The sequence below is a fragment of the Typopeltis vanoorti genome, chromosome 3 (genome assembly GCF_054136105.1).
Source record: "Typopeltis vanoorti isolate ZY-2024b chromosome 3, IOZ_Tvanoo_1.0, whole genome shotgun sequence".
Lineage (NCBI taxonomy): Eukaryota > Metazoa > Arthropoda > Arachnida > Uropygi > Thelyphonidae > Typopeltis > Typopeltis vanoorti.
This window is the reverse complement of record NC_143551.1, coordinates 1,801,218-1,817,008: the sequence shown is the minus strand read 5'-3', so window position 1 is coordinate 1,817,008 and position 15,791 is coordinate 1,801,218.

The window sequence follows — 15,791 nt, the reverse complement described above, 5'->3', positions numbered from 1 at the left end:
GTATAGTTGCTCTCACTCTTTCTTAGATCAGCGCTCTCATTGTCATCTTGAACATCGCAATTCCCTATCAAGCCACTATTTTCACTCTCATTCTGGCTTTCTTCAACCATAACTGTCTCACAACCTGACACATACTTCAACTCCTCACTTTGCTTACACTTTCTGCACATTCTCCCACCACTATCACTTTCAATCCAAACTCCAGCCTCATTCGGGAATGCATACATTCCACACACATCACATTGGACAAATTCTCTCACATTATAGTTTTTGAACAATGGCGTCGTATTTTTGGACGCCATTATCTTACGTCGCATTGGCGCCACATTCAAATCTATGAAACGTATCGTTAAATACTGAATTAAATAACGGAATTTACACCAAAATCACACAGACACAACAAGCTACCTAAATTAGACAATATTATGTTATGAGTTTAACCTATATTCTAATTTTCATTCAAAATTATACTTAGCTTTCGCGAGCTCCCTGAAAATACGACCGACCGTCTGATGGAGTAGCCTTTGTTCGTGCTGCCTCTTCATAAGTTTTAGGCATTTGTTTCCTTTCTTGAGTTGTCGGGCTGGAGATAGTTTGGACTGGGATGTGACTAGCACGGCTGTCTTGAGCATCGCTGAATTGTGTTTGGAAGGGTGGTTTTTTGTAACCCTCGGTTATTTGGGTGTGTAATGCATCCCTTGTAGTTTGCGTGGTGAGGTCCTCCACAATTGGCGCATTTAACTGGAGTGGATATTGGTTTTGTACACATGACAGTCTGGTGGCCCTCGCCACATTTTAACATGTTCATTGCCAATCACGCGATATCGCGCGGTGCGAGTTCTCACCAAACGGCCGATCACGCGTTATCGCGTTGACGTCGCTAACTAAATAAAAAATTTAAAAAAATTTGGCCACCACACGAAATTCCAATTTTCAGCTTGGCAATGAAAGTGTTAAACACCTGTAATTTGCCTTGCAAAGTTTTTGAGTATGGCCAAACCTTTGGCACCTATGGCACTGCCTAGCTGTCGACTTCTTCCTTAGTAGTTCAGTAGAAATTCTGAGGCCACATATCGTTGTTAGTTAATAAATCTCTTTCTGTGTCTTATCAATTTCTGCGAGTACCAGTGGCATTAGCCGTTTATCTGCCCTGAGCATCCTGCTCACTTTCACTGGTGTTAGGCTCCAACTCATATGATTTCTTCACAGATGACACCCTCGGGCACTCCGCGAAGCAAAACCTTGAGATTCTTCTCACTGGTTAAAGCAAAAGTGTGATATGGAAGACTTGTTATCCATTAATCTTGTCATCTGTCTGTAGTCAGTGACTGAGACTGGCTGGATTTTGACTCCTTCATCTTGATTTTTAGCCCAGGAATATGCAATTTTGCATTCCCTAAGGGCTGTTGTGACAGTGGCCCATTTGTCCTTGTCCCTTAGTATTACTGGTGGAAACCTTTTCGGCGTTCCTAGGGACTTCTAATGTTGGTTTGTCTTCATCCTATGGTCTTCTATGGTTCTTCTTCTTTTGTTAGAGTGCTCCCCTTGTGAGATGTTTTGACAGGGGGTTTTGGTGACAGAGCAGCTATGAGATACTCTTGTGAGATCTCATTCTCCTCCTCCTCTCCATCCTGATCATTAGAGTGAATATATTCTTTTATAAATCCTGGCGAGTCTGATTCTAATTTGCTAATTATGAGTTTGAGTACTCTAGAGACTGATCCTTGCTAAGGATCCGGATCTGATCTTTGATGTTATCCATGTCAAATTGGCGATTTCATGCCAGCAGAAATTGGTTAATAGCAGTATAATAATCCCGCAGGGCCAGGGGACTGCGGGATTATTATACTGGTATTAACCAATCACGGTATAAACAAATCACGATTCCTTATCTTATCTTGATCTTGATCTGGTTCAGAGTGCCACCCCTACTGCTGGGGATCCTCCTCACCGCGACGACTACGTCCTCCCCCCTCCCCCGAGTTCCGGAATGGCAGACCGATTCTCCTTGAATTCTGATGACTCGAATTTTGACGACTCGAAAGGGGGGGGGGGGTTCCCCCGCCCCCCGAGTTCCAGACTGTAGGCTGGTTGTCCTTGAATTCTGATGACTTTAATTTTGAAGACTCGACACTCAGGATAGCCCCTGAGTTTCAAAACGTTTCAAATAACTTGACAAATACGTCACACAAACAATGCAAACAAAGGCTTATCATTTTATATTATAGAGTAGATATATGTGTATCGTATCTATAATCATGTGTATTTTATCTTATTGTCTTTTAACCATGTGTACGTGCCATACGATAAATAAATAAATAAATCGGTTACTACAAAAAATGAAAAGAGAAAGTAATTCCCGTCCTCCTCCCGTGGTGGTGCGACTCACTAACAGCCCAACAAAAATTACACTTATAGGAGCTAGCAGGATTAAAAAAAAACAGTAGCCAAGGATCTGAATGGAACCCACTACAATACCTCAATATACTTGTCCGAATACTTATCGCCATATGATCAGAAACTCTTCTATCAAACAAGGAATGTAAAAACAGAAAAAAAATTACCAGTTTATATAGATAAGAGAAAGCAAAATATTCCTTAAAAAGACACAAAATGCAAAGCCAATCCAAATAAAATCCGCAGAAGACCTCATTGGGCTGCCACATTAAAAAGAACACTGATGAATCGTAAAAAAGGGAACAACATACCAACCCACATGAACACAGATCATCAAGCAGATGTAATCACCCCGGAACATGATAACTGCCACATTCTGAAATCGATAACTGAAAAAAGTGACTATCCCCAAAAAAAGGACTCTCTATTCTCCACATCAACATCAAGAGCATTCAAAAATACTTGTTGACCCTGCAAGCTTATCTGCAGGAAGATATAGACAAAACAGACATTTTAATACTGACTGAAGTATCTACGACAAACGAAGAGGCAACCATCTACCAAATCTCACACTTCCAACAACACAAACACTGCAGACAATCTAAACGAGGCGGTGATACAATAATATTTACCACACATAAACTAGAAGTAACAGAAATAAACTATAAATTAGAATTTGCAGAAAACATATGCATCGAAATTAAATACATCAAACAAAAAACTCCTTGATAGTAAACACGATATACAGACTACCCAACTTAAGCATAACAAAATTTCTAGATGAATTAGATGAAGGCGCCTCAGAACATCTGATCAACATAGAACAATACGTAGACCTCTTTTCAGCATGTAACATAACCCCATTAAACACATCCATACAATCGTATACATGAGAAGAGATAATTGGAAATACAACCACCTCATCCTGTACTGACCACACACACACACACACACACACACACACACATATATATATATATATATATATATATATATATATATATATATATATATATATAACCCCGTGTGGTGACCAGGGTTGAAGAATAGTCCCAATGTACCCCATGCATGTCGTAAAAGGCGACTAAAATGGGTACTCAGCACCCGGGGGGGTATAGCAGGGTTCCTTCTTGTAAGATTGGGTACAGGGCTAACAACCCTGTCCTGTAAAAACTCATTTGTTAAGAAAGTTAAAAGGAAAATTAGCCAGACGAACTTTGCAGGACAACAGAAAAAGGAATATGAATATTGGTTTGGAAGCTGGAACGTCTTGAGCCTGAACAGACTAGGAACATTGAAGAGAGTGTGTGAGGAACTACAGAGATATAGAGTGCGGATAACAGCATTGCAGGAGGCGAGATGGAAAGGAAGTGGCATATTTGATACCAGAACACATACTATTTTTTACAGTGGAGGAGATCAAAAAGCCTTTGGCACCACATTTTTGGTTAATAAAAAATGGAAACACTTGGTTCTTGATTTTAGACCAGTAAATGAGCGACTTTGTGTACTGAGAATAAAGTTTAAGATATTCAATATTTCACTTATTTGTGCACATGCACCAACTGAGGACTCTTGTGAAAAAGACAAGATAAATTTCTATGAATTATTGGAGAAGATACATGATCAGGTACCGAAACATGATGTAAAAATGGTTCTAGGAGACATGAATGCCAAAATAGGAAAGGAAGAGACCTTCTGACCAACAATTGGAAGAGATAGTGCACACGAAGGAAGTAATGAAAATGGCATGAGACTAATTGATTTTGCAAGTAGCAAAAATATGATCATATGTACAACCTGTTTTCGACATAAAAAGTATATAAAGTTACCTGGAGATCGGCAGATGGAATAACGGAAAATCAGATCGATCATGTGATGATCGATAGACGACATGCGACTGATATCATTAATGTAAGAAGTTTTAGAGGAGCGGATTGTGATACGGATCATTACTTGTTAAGAATTAAATATAAACAAAGGATAAAAATTAATAAAGTAGGTAGAGGAAAGAGAGCACCAAGATATGACGTCCAAAAATTAAAAGATGGAAAATCAGACAAAAATATACTGAAAGATTGAGAGAAGAAATAAATGAAGAAAATGAAGACGAACATATAAATAATATGACAATAGATAAAAAATGGGAAGGGATCAAGAATAAAATTACTAAAGTGGCTGAAGAAGTCCTGGGATTCAGAAATAATGATAAAAGAAATGAATGGTATGATTTGGAATGTAGAAAATGCGTTGAAGGCAGAAATACAGCTCGTCTGAAGATACTTGGACGAAAAACTCGAACAAATGAGAATGAATATAGAGAAAAACGAAAACAAGCCAAAAAGATGTGTAGAAGAAAGAAACGTGAAAGGGAAAAGGCAAGGCTAAATGAAATTGAGATTTTGAAGAATACAGGACAAATTTTAGAAAATGTATAATAAGATAAAGGAAATTAAAGGCGGATTTCAACCCAGAACAACTTTCTGAAGAGACCATGAGGGAAACTTGCTCAGTGGAAAGGAGGACATTTTGAAAAGGTGGGCAGAATATTTTGAAGATCTCCTTCAGGACAAAAGAAGCTTGGAAAATAACGTTCCTGAAGAGGACGAGTTTAACGAACCCCTGGCAAGTATGGGAAAAGCTGAGACAGAGGAAGCACCGGAATTAAACGAGGTGGAATTAGCCCTAAAGAGAATGAAAAATAATAAAGCACCTGGTAAAGATGGAACACCACTCGAGCTATTAAAATACGGTGGGCAATCATAAACATAAATCATAATCATAAACACTATTAATCAAAATTCATAAGTGTTTGTCAGAGGTATGGGAAACTGAATCTATGCCTACTGAATGGGACACTGCTATTATCGTTCCTATACATAAGAAAAATGACAAGTCTCTGTGCCAAAATTATAGAGGAATATCACTGTTAGCAGTAATTTACAAAATATTTGCAAGGGTACTGGCAACTAGATTGGAATTTATAGACTGGGTGACTACCAATGTGGCTTTAGGTATGATAGATCAACAACAGACCAGATCTCTACAGTACGAACAATAATGGAGAAATGCTACGAGTTCAACATCAATCTGCACCATTTGTTTGTGGACTTTAAACAAGCCTATGATAACATCAACAGAGATAAGCTATTTAAAGTCATGAAGGAATTCCAAATTCCACCTAAACTGATAAGATTAGTTAAAATAACACTCATAAATACCATGGGTAGAGTGCAAATACACGGCGAACTCATCTCTGAGTTCAGGATTACCAAAGGATTACGACAAGGAGATCAACTATCAACAATGCTTTTCAACCTATGCCTTGAAAGGGTATTACGAAATGTAATCATAAACAGAGGTGGAACTATTATGAATTGAAGTCTACAGCTTTTGGCTTTTGCGGATGATGTGGACTGTATCGCAAGAACTGAGAGAAGCCTTAGAGAAGGTTATAGACAAATGAGAGAGGAGAAAAGGAAAACGGGACTACAAACAAACGAAACTAAAACAAAATACTTAATTGTTGCCAGAGATAAACAAAAATTGGGAAACAGCCAAAGTTTCACAGTAGATGAAGAAACCTTTGAACGAGTCCAGCAGTTCAAATATTTGGGTTCAGTAATAACAGAAAGTAATGATATGTCAGTTGAAATTACCTATAGAATAGTTGCTGCAAATAGAACTTTTTATAGTATTTGCCATTATTAAAATCTAATTTGATTTCGATAAAAAGTAAAATCCAGCTTTATAAAGTAATCCTCAAGCCTGTGCTTTTGTACGGCTGCGAAACATGGACAATGATGCAGAGAGATCAAAACCGATTACAAATTTGGGAACGAAAGGTGTTAAAAAAGAGCTTTGGCCCAATTAATGAGAATGGACTTTGGAGAGTGAGGAATAACAAAGAAATAATGGAGAAATTCAATGAAGTGGATATTATTACTGAAATAAAGGTGAGAAGACTGAGATGGCTAGGACATGTTCAGCGAATGGGGGATGATAGAGCTTAAAAAAGGTTTTCATGTCTGAACCAGGTGGATCTAGGCCCACAGGGCGACCAAAAAGGAGATGGCTTGACGATGTGGAGGATGATTTAAAGAAAATGAGAGTAAAGAACTGGAGGAGCAAGGCACAGAATCGTGAAGAATGGAAGGCTATCCTGAGACAGGGCCAGGTCCAAAATGGACTATAATGCCAAGGAGTAGTAGTATATACATGTCACTGAAAATAGCCACACAGCAGCCGTCATAACATGCAAACTGGGAGACCATTATTTCACAGCATTACAGTTACACACAGAACCAGAACCCATAAAACTAACTGAGACTACAAAACAGTATAACAGCATCCTAAACGAAACAATAGTAAACGACGAATTCAGAAAAACAGAGTGGATGCAGATAGCATCTTTAGACTCTACTCATTCTGTATATAATAATCTTAATCTTGCATTTAATAAAATATATAACAAAGCATTAACAAAAATAAAAATACGCTCCTAAACTAAACAGAACCATGTATAACAAACAACATATTAATAGACATACAAAGAAAAGAGGCCCTATGGAAACAACTTAAGAAATCGCCAGACAACATCGTTTTACAAACTAAATACAAGACAAAACGGAATCTCTTAACAACATAGATTAGAAAGGCATTAAGAAACTACTACAGAAAGAAATTAACGACAGCTCAGAATGACATAAAGGAAACCTGGCACCTGATTAATGAAATGCTGGACAATACACACAGAACCACTGCCTCAGAAACAATAAAACACAGCTTTGCCTGCGACCCCAAATTCCTCAAACAGTTGGCAAATAAATTTAATCAGCACTTTTTGAACTCTGTCCAAAGAAGGAAACAACAGGAAACAACCAAGAAACTACAAGAAACAAGCTTTCCTCACTGAAAGAACCATTCTCCACTAGGTACACGAGCAACCCAGTCGATGTGGATCTCCTCACAGTAACAAATGAAGAACTATCACTTGCAATTCAACAAATTAACCCTAACAAAGGACCAGGAGTAGACGGAATCAGACCAAAAGACATCAAGAAACACTCAACCTATGTCCAGTAGTTATACTAAAACTGTTAAATAAAATCTTCGAAACGGAACACATACCTGAAACACTAAAGATGGCATTAATCACACCTATTCATAAACATGGAAAAATAAACATTATAGGTTATTACAGACCATTCGCCTCATTGTCTGTAATCAAACAAATCATGGAGCGCATCGTGCATTGCAAACTCTCCACATACGTTGAAAAATTTAAATCATACCCACAACACAATATAGTTTTCAAAAAATAAAGGAACAGCAACACTCCTGAAAGATTGCACAGACCTAGTAAACGCTGCATTGGATAAAAACAGAATAGCATTAGTCGTTTTCATTGACCTAAACGAAAGCATTTAACACACTAACAAACAAAACCTTGTCAGCTAACACATATCGGAATCGAAGGTCGATAACTCCAGGGGTTTAAAGCATACATGAAAAACAGGAACAAATAAACATGTATAGGATCAGCTTATAGCAAAGAAGTACCGGTAACCTGTGAAATACCGGAAGGAGTTGTCATATCTCCCATTCTATTTCACATATACACACACACGACATAAGCCATCTTCCTTTAAAAGTAACTTCTTCCAGTATGCAGACGACGCGGCCATAGTATCCATTCACAACAACGCCGATATCGCTTACACAAATATACAACACGACATCAATCAAATCTCTAACTGGCTAACCGAAAACGGTATTTATATAAACCCTGGAAAAACAAAGCTAATGATATTCAAAAACCCCAAACTCTGCCCATAGAAACTAAATACCTCACTATCCGACATTCACCCTCCTATACACAAAGCGCTGAACCTAAAACCACAACCATCACACAGATGAAAACAACACGCTATCTCGGACTTCACTTCGATGATGATTAAAGTTGGAACAGCCATACAAACTACCTACACAACAAACTCAGGATAATAGCAAGCAAACTATATCGATTAAAAGACATTGCCCCGACACACACAAAAATACTAATCTATATACGACGGTACATTGCGCCCTTCTATTGGAATAGGCCTAAGTTCGATTCGAGGAATCTTTCAATTTCAATCGAAGGTGAGTTAGCAGGTCTCATACGAAGGTATCAGGGTTTTTCTCCCGAAAACTCGGGTTTTTCATCCCGCATACAGACAAATCGGCCCTTCAGAACACACGCAATTTACAGACAAAAAAAATACTAGTTGTGGTGGGCAATAGATGGCGTTGATGGAGATGATTAATAGTAGCAGTTCGATGTAGTGGTCGAGACGGTTGTAAGTATCCTCCCGTGATGAGTCTTCGGACTCGTTGGAGGTGACAGGAATAATAATAATAATAATAATAAAGCATTATGTCAAAACATTTTAAGATACGCAATCACATCATATGCATTCTGCGCAGAATATACACTTCACAGGTTACAATGGTTGCAAAATAAAATAGTAAAACTGTCGTGTTAAAACATTATTAGAGCCCAACCTATAGAGTAAGAAGAACAACATACCAGATAACAAGACCACAGTCAATAAACTACATAACATATAAGTACAACAATCACTACGGCAAAGCGACCCGAAACTTCTACGTACCTGACATGATAAACAAACTGCCGTTCGACGACAGAAAGCTAGCGACCTAAAGAGACCTGAAACAGGCACTATATAAATATTATAGCGAGGATGAAAGTTAGAGAAATCCCCCCCCTTCTCTCTCAGTCACACACACACACACACACACACACACACATGCACACTCACAAAAACTATAACACACCCCTCTCAAAAAATACCATTACAAGGATGCAAACATACCATATCAAATCCAATCCCACTTGCAAAAAAGTTAAATCGTGCATAAGCGGTAGTAGTCTTCTAAACGCCTACACACAGTAAAGTCAACACTTGGCTTGCGATCGGCATAGAAAGAAAACCAGGAAACCACCACCATCTATTATCTTCCTCAGATAAGCTCTGCAAAGCTTCGAGGAAGAAATCAGAAATGCCACCCAAAGAAACAATGTAAAGTGAATCATTGTAAGTTGAAATGGATCATTGTAAATATGTATGTGAAAAAAGATGTAAAACACATTGTTAATATCATTCTTCTTCATGTAGCTTCGTCAGTGAGTGGGTGCAGCACCATATCCTTCCAGTTCTCTCTCTGTTCGTTGCTTTCCTTTTTGTTTCTACATAGCCATGTGATCCTGTCCATGATCTTATATCTTCAAGCTATGTCCTTCGTTTTTTGTCTCTTGATCCGTTTCCCATATTTGTCTTCTAAAACTGTTAGTATCCTCTGTCCTGATGACCTCTCAGGACATGTCCACCAATTTCATCTTTCTCTAGATCATTTCCTGCAGTAAAGATCTCTGTGTTCTCATTCTCGTTAGGACATCTGTATTTGTCATATGTTCTGTCCATGGGATTAGATATAGAGATATTAGATACAGGACTCTCTATAGCAACACATTTCAAAGGCCATTATCTGTTGCCTTACTCTCTTCTTGAATATCCAGGTCTCACTTCCATATGTGAAAATTGGCCACACTAATGTTCTTATCATTCTTTTCTTTGTCTCGATACTTACAGAACTTCATGGGAGATCTTTATTTTTCCAGAATGCATCTTTAGCTATAGCTGTTCTTATTTTTATTTCTTTATCTTGCTTTCCATCTGCAGTAAAGTAGGTGCCTAAATATTTGTATTCTGTTGTATGTTCAATTTTCATATTGTTTATGAATATTTCTGGCTCGGATCTGCATTCTTTTGAGAGTTTCATAAATTTGATGTTTTTTGCATTTATATCTAATCCAAATTCTTTACCTTCTTCAATTAGTAGCTGCAGTAATTTGATTAATTTGTTTCTGTTTTCTGCTATTAGAATGGTATCATCAGCATATCTAAGATTGTTGTATTTTATACCATTGATACTAATTCCTATTTTTTTGTTTTTCAATCTTTTTCATCACTGTCTCACAATAGATATTACGTAGGCTATTCAATAAGTAATAAGACTATATTTATACAGAAAACAGATTACCTTTAATCGTCATCATTTACATGGTCTTTTTCGAAGTAACTACCGTGAGACGCGATGCATTTGTCCCAACGTTGCGTCCACTTCTTAAACACATGTGAGAGTCCGTTTTTTGAGAGTTCCTTCAAAACCGGCTCCCCAGCTTTTACACATGCTTTGTTGCTTTCGAAATGGCGGCCTGTTAGTGGTTTCTTGAGCTGACGAAACAGCCAGAACTCGCACGGTGCGAGATCAGGACTGTATGGAGGGTGTGGTCGGATATCTGTGTTGTTCTTCTGCTAAACGTTCACTACACAACCAGCAATATGTGGCCTTGCATTATCGTGGTGCAATATGAAGCCATTCTTCAGCAATGGACGCTTCCTTTTGACGTGTTTGATGATAATCGCTGCTATGTTGATCATTGTCTCTGTGATGGACGTTGGAGGTCTTCCCTCACGTTCAAGATCTTCCACATTTTGCCTTCCTTCCTTAAAAGTTTTATGCCAGCGAAAAACACTTGCCCTCGACATTGCTTCATCGTCGAAAGCTTTGCGTATCATGTTAAAAGTGTCCGATGCCGATTTATGCAAACGCACACAAAATTTAATCGCATAACGCTGTTCCAAGGACGCTTCCATTTCGATGACTGCTCGCAGAAACAAGCTTGCGTTTAGTCACGTGACACTCTGGCACATCAGCCCGTATACGCCATCTATCAACCGCTTTTGTTAATACATACAGCAGCATTTCTTTATTCCACAGAAATTAATATTGTGATCAGTGGTTTCGCCACAGTAAAATTAGACTTATTATTTATTGAACAGCCCACGTAAATGGATTTGGTGAAAGCATACAACCTTGTCTAACTCCTCTTTTTATTTTCACTACAGAAGTCTCATCGTTCAACAGCTGCATTTTCTGTTTGGTGTAAATCATTTATCTAATATATTGAACATTTTATTATGTTTCACCTGACCAATTTATAAACATGGCAAAAAAAAAAAAATAAATAAATAAATAAAAATCCGATACAGAGAACTACACAGCTGATAGCTAACCTATCAGTCATCTCCAAAATTCTTGAAAAATTAACACACACCAGACTACAGAACTATTTACATAATAACAGCATTATTTTTCAATATCAACACGTTTTCAGAAAACAAAAAGCACCATCACTTTATTAGAAGACATCGCCGACGTCATAAACAAAGCCCTCGATAAAAACAAGTATGCTGTTCTTATACTGCTTGACTTAACCAAAGCTTTTGATACACTTGAACATCACACACTACTCAATAAACTATACTCAATCGAGATAAGAGAAACACTGCATACCTGGTTCAGGAACTATCTCTCAAACAGAACACAAGCCAGGGTATACAATTAAAACCCGGTGTTTTAATTGTATACCCTGTTGCCATATTATCACCTACTCTATATACATTCAACATATACATTAAAGATGTTCATAATCTGGCCACACTAAGTCAAATATTTCAGTACGCAGATGACACCGCGCTACTAGCAGTTTACACAGACATCAACACGGCTCTCGCCAAAGCACAACAAGACCTAAATGAAATCACAACATACTTCCACCAAAACGCAATTGTAATCAACGGCACCAAGACACAGATGTTAATAATACATAATCCGAGAATCACGCGCCCCGCACCACTACCGTTACATTGCCATACATACCATTGCATTAACAACAAAATTAGCTGCCAATGTCCCGAAATCGAACTTGTAACATATGCCAAATACCTTGGCCTTTACATAGATTCCCACCTGAAATGGAAAAAACATATAGAATACCTACATAATAAACAGCCCACGAACAGCCCAAGTAAAAGACATGATTCCATCTAACATAAAAGAACTCCTATATCACGGTATCTGCGAATCGCTACTCAGGTACGGTATAACAACTTATGCAAACACATCAAACAGCCACCTAACGAAATTAGAAATACAGTAGTATATAGGAAAATCGCGTCAACAGTGATTCAGAGACCTCATAGACAACTGCCAATATCCGAACCAAACCAATACGTTTTTAATGCTCAGGATTCTGTGTATCGCCATAAACGACACACAGAATCCTGAGCATTAAAAATCTGAAACACTGTATAATGTTAATAAGAAATTACTTCAACATCACCTATTGTAACAACAGAGACACATATCGCATGACACGACCCACAACAACTCTTTACATCCCTCGACCTTTCAACAACTCATAAGGTTCTTATGTGAGATCGCATTTGATACCCACACTACTCAACAGGCTGTAGTTGTCTATGTTGTTTTAAAGAAATTTAAAACAACATAGACAACTACAGAATATTAAAACCAAATATGTAGCTCATATTAACCAACACAGTTAATATAGCATTAACACTTATATACACATGAAAAATCACTAGTATCCAACACCTACATTGCATCCGTAAACAGTACCAAACAAAACAGTGAAGGCTAATCCTACTCTTTCCTTAATTAAGCTAACCCTAGTTTCGAAGTAGGGGGGGGGATTAGTCCGCCTCATTCAACTAATCCTCATTATCATTATTACTAAATAGTTTAGGGAAATAATAACGTAGACTAGGATATACATTAAAATAACTTTTTAATACAAATCCAATATTTCGGCAACGTCACGTTCCATTTTCAACAGGAACTTGTGAGCAAGACACATGCACGCAGGCACAGCCAACAGTAAATGAGGAGGAAGCAGGAAGCTATTCTTTCTCCTAAAGTTCTATTGGTGCCCCCTAGCGGGAAAAGTTGGTATTCTTGGGCGATTGGGCTGAGATCTTCTGATGTAGGTTTCCCAAATTTGGGCAGTCTCATGTAGCCAAATTTCTTGAGGTTTGGATTGTTTCTTAAGGCTGACGCTGATTCCATGAAAAGCCTTTCGTACTTGTATTTACTATGGTGAATGATCGTGGCTTTCTTCCACCGTATTCTATGGCGGGTATCCAGAGCATGGTCTGCAAGACCAGAGTGGCTGTATTGGTGGATTTGTATTGGATATGTATTAAAAAGTTATTTTAATGTATATCCTAGTCTACGTTATTATTTCCCTAAACTATTTAGTAATAATGCATAACCAACGTCTAAGCCTTTACACTAGAATTACGATAATTCACGGAGAGTCTACCGCACGTAAAGCTCGCCATTACGGTAAAATGAAGTTCAAGCTATCAAGACAACTTAATCGTCTCACATTCCTAAAACGCTGCCGGGATAACCAGGTAATTCCTAACTGTGTTAAATTGAAGCACCGGTTCTCTTCGCAAAAGGCTCTTCGCATTTATTATCGTGCCAGCCAAGCGTTGCTCAGGGAACAAATCGCTACTACTCGCCGTTACCTGAGTGATGCTAATTTAGCTATCCAGGCACTCGAAGATGACCTTTCAAGCACCTTAAGCCACGAAATGTGGTCTATTTTGCACGACATCTCGTGCACTGCAACGGAGAAAGAGTTTAAAAAAGTACGAGATCGACACATCAAAAAATTTGAAAATTTAGTAAAGAAGAACGCGATCTCAAAACCACAACTTCCTACAGAAACGGTAGTCAACCTTTCGTCGTTTATTGTGAAACCTGAAGCACTCGACGCCCTCTCACGTGGCCACAACTTCGCCATTGCGCCCAGAAAAATACCTGCAGAGGATATTATGATACAAGTGGAACGCGGGATACGACACCTTCCTAACCACGTCGTCAACGATATCAGACTGGATGTGGCTTGTGTTCTGACCAACGCAAAACCACCAAAAGCCAACATGCCCATTAAAGAAATTAAATCTCTACTGGAATTAAAGAAAAACAAGAAAATAATAATCACCAAAGCGGATAAAGGGAACGCCACAGTATTGCTTAACCAAAAGGATTATACAGGTAAGCTGAAAACTCTATTGTTAGATCGGGCTACTTACCTCCCTATCGAGTACAATCCCACCAACTCACAAATTAGAAAACTCCATAGGCTCCTTAAGAAGGTCACGTCTTGGCCTGTGGAAGTCACTAACAAATTAAAATCATTTAACCCCATACCCCCCCCAACACACCTTCATACATAAAAAACTCAGCCCACTTGAAAGCCAGCATAGAAAACCTTACACTCAAATACACTGACGTAATGGTCAGCTTTAATGTCTCCTCCTTATTCACAAATGTCCCACTCAAAGAATCCTTAAAGCTAATCCAAGCTAAATTTCCTCCCGATATCACATCCCTATTTCAGTTCACAATGGACTCAGGCTATTTTGTTTGGCAAGGAAAATTCTACAAACAAATAGAGGGGACAGCCATGGGTTCTCCACTCTCCCTACCCTTGGCCAACTTTTATATGGAGACGTTCGAAGAGGAAGCCTTAAACTCTGGCCCACAAAAACCAACTATTTGGCTTCAATATGTAGATGATGTGCTTGCTATTTGGCCACATGGCTCTGATGCACTCCTCTCCTTCCTAACACACTTAAATAACCAACACCCTAGAATCAAATTCACCCTGGAAGAAGAAAAAAACAGCTGCCTTCCTTTCTTAGGCACACTAGTCACCCACCAGCCTGATGGAACCTTGGTTTTCTCAGTCTATAGAAAACCCACCCATACGGGCAGATACATTCACCAACAATCCCACCACCCCTCCTCACAACAATATGGAGTCATTAAGACTACACAACAGGGCTAAACTTATCTGCTCGAATGACGATGCCTTAACCACAGAACTAAACCACATTCACAGCACTTTCTCAGCCAATGGCTACTCTCCCAAAACAATCCAAAAAATATTGAAACTAATAAACCACAACTCCCCCCCTCCCATCACAACAAGGATTACTCTAAATCATTCACCATACCCTATATCAGAGGCACCTCTGAAAAAATTACAAAAATCCTAAAAAAACAGGGCTTAACTTCTTGTTACAGACCATATAAGAAATTGGCATCCCTTATACGCTCCACCAAAGACCAACCTTCCCCTACCCTAGACCTACCTGGTGTATACCAGGTCCCTTGCAGCTGTAAGCTGTCCTACTTTGGCCAAACAGGCAGGACAGCCAATATCAGAATTACAGAACACAAGGACTACATCCGATTCCACCAATACAGCCACTCTGGTCTTGCAGACCATGCTCTGGATACCCGCCATAGAATACGGTGGAAGAAAGCCAAGATCATTCACCGTAGTAGATACAAGTATGAAAGGCTTTTCATGGAATCAGCCTCAGCCCTAAGAAACAATCCAAACCTCAACAAATTTGGCTGCATGGGATTTCCTCAAATATGGG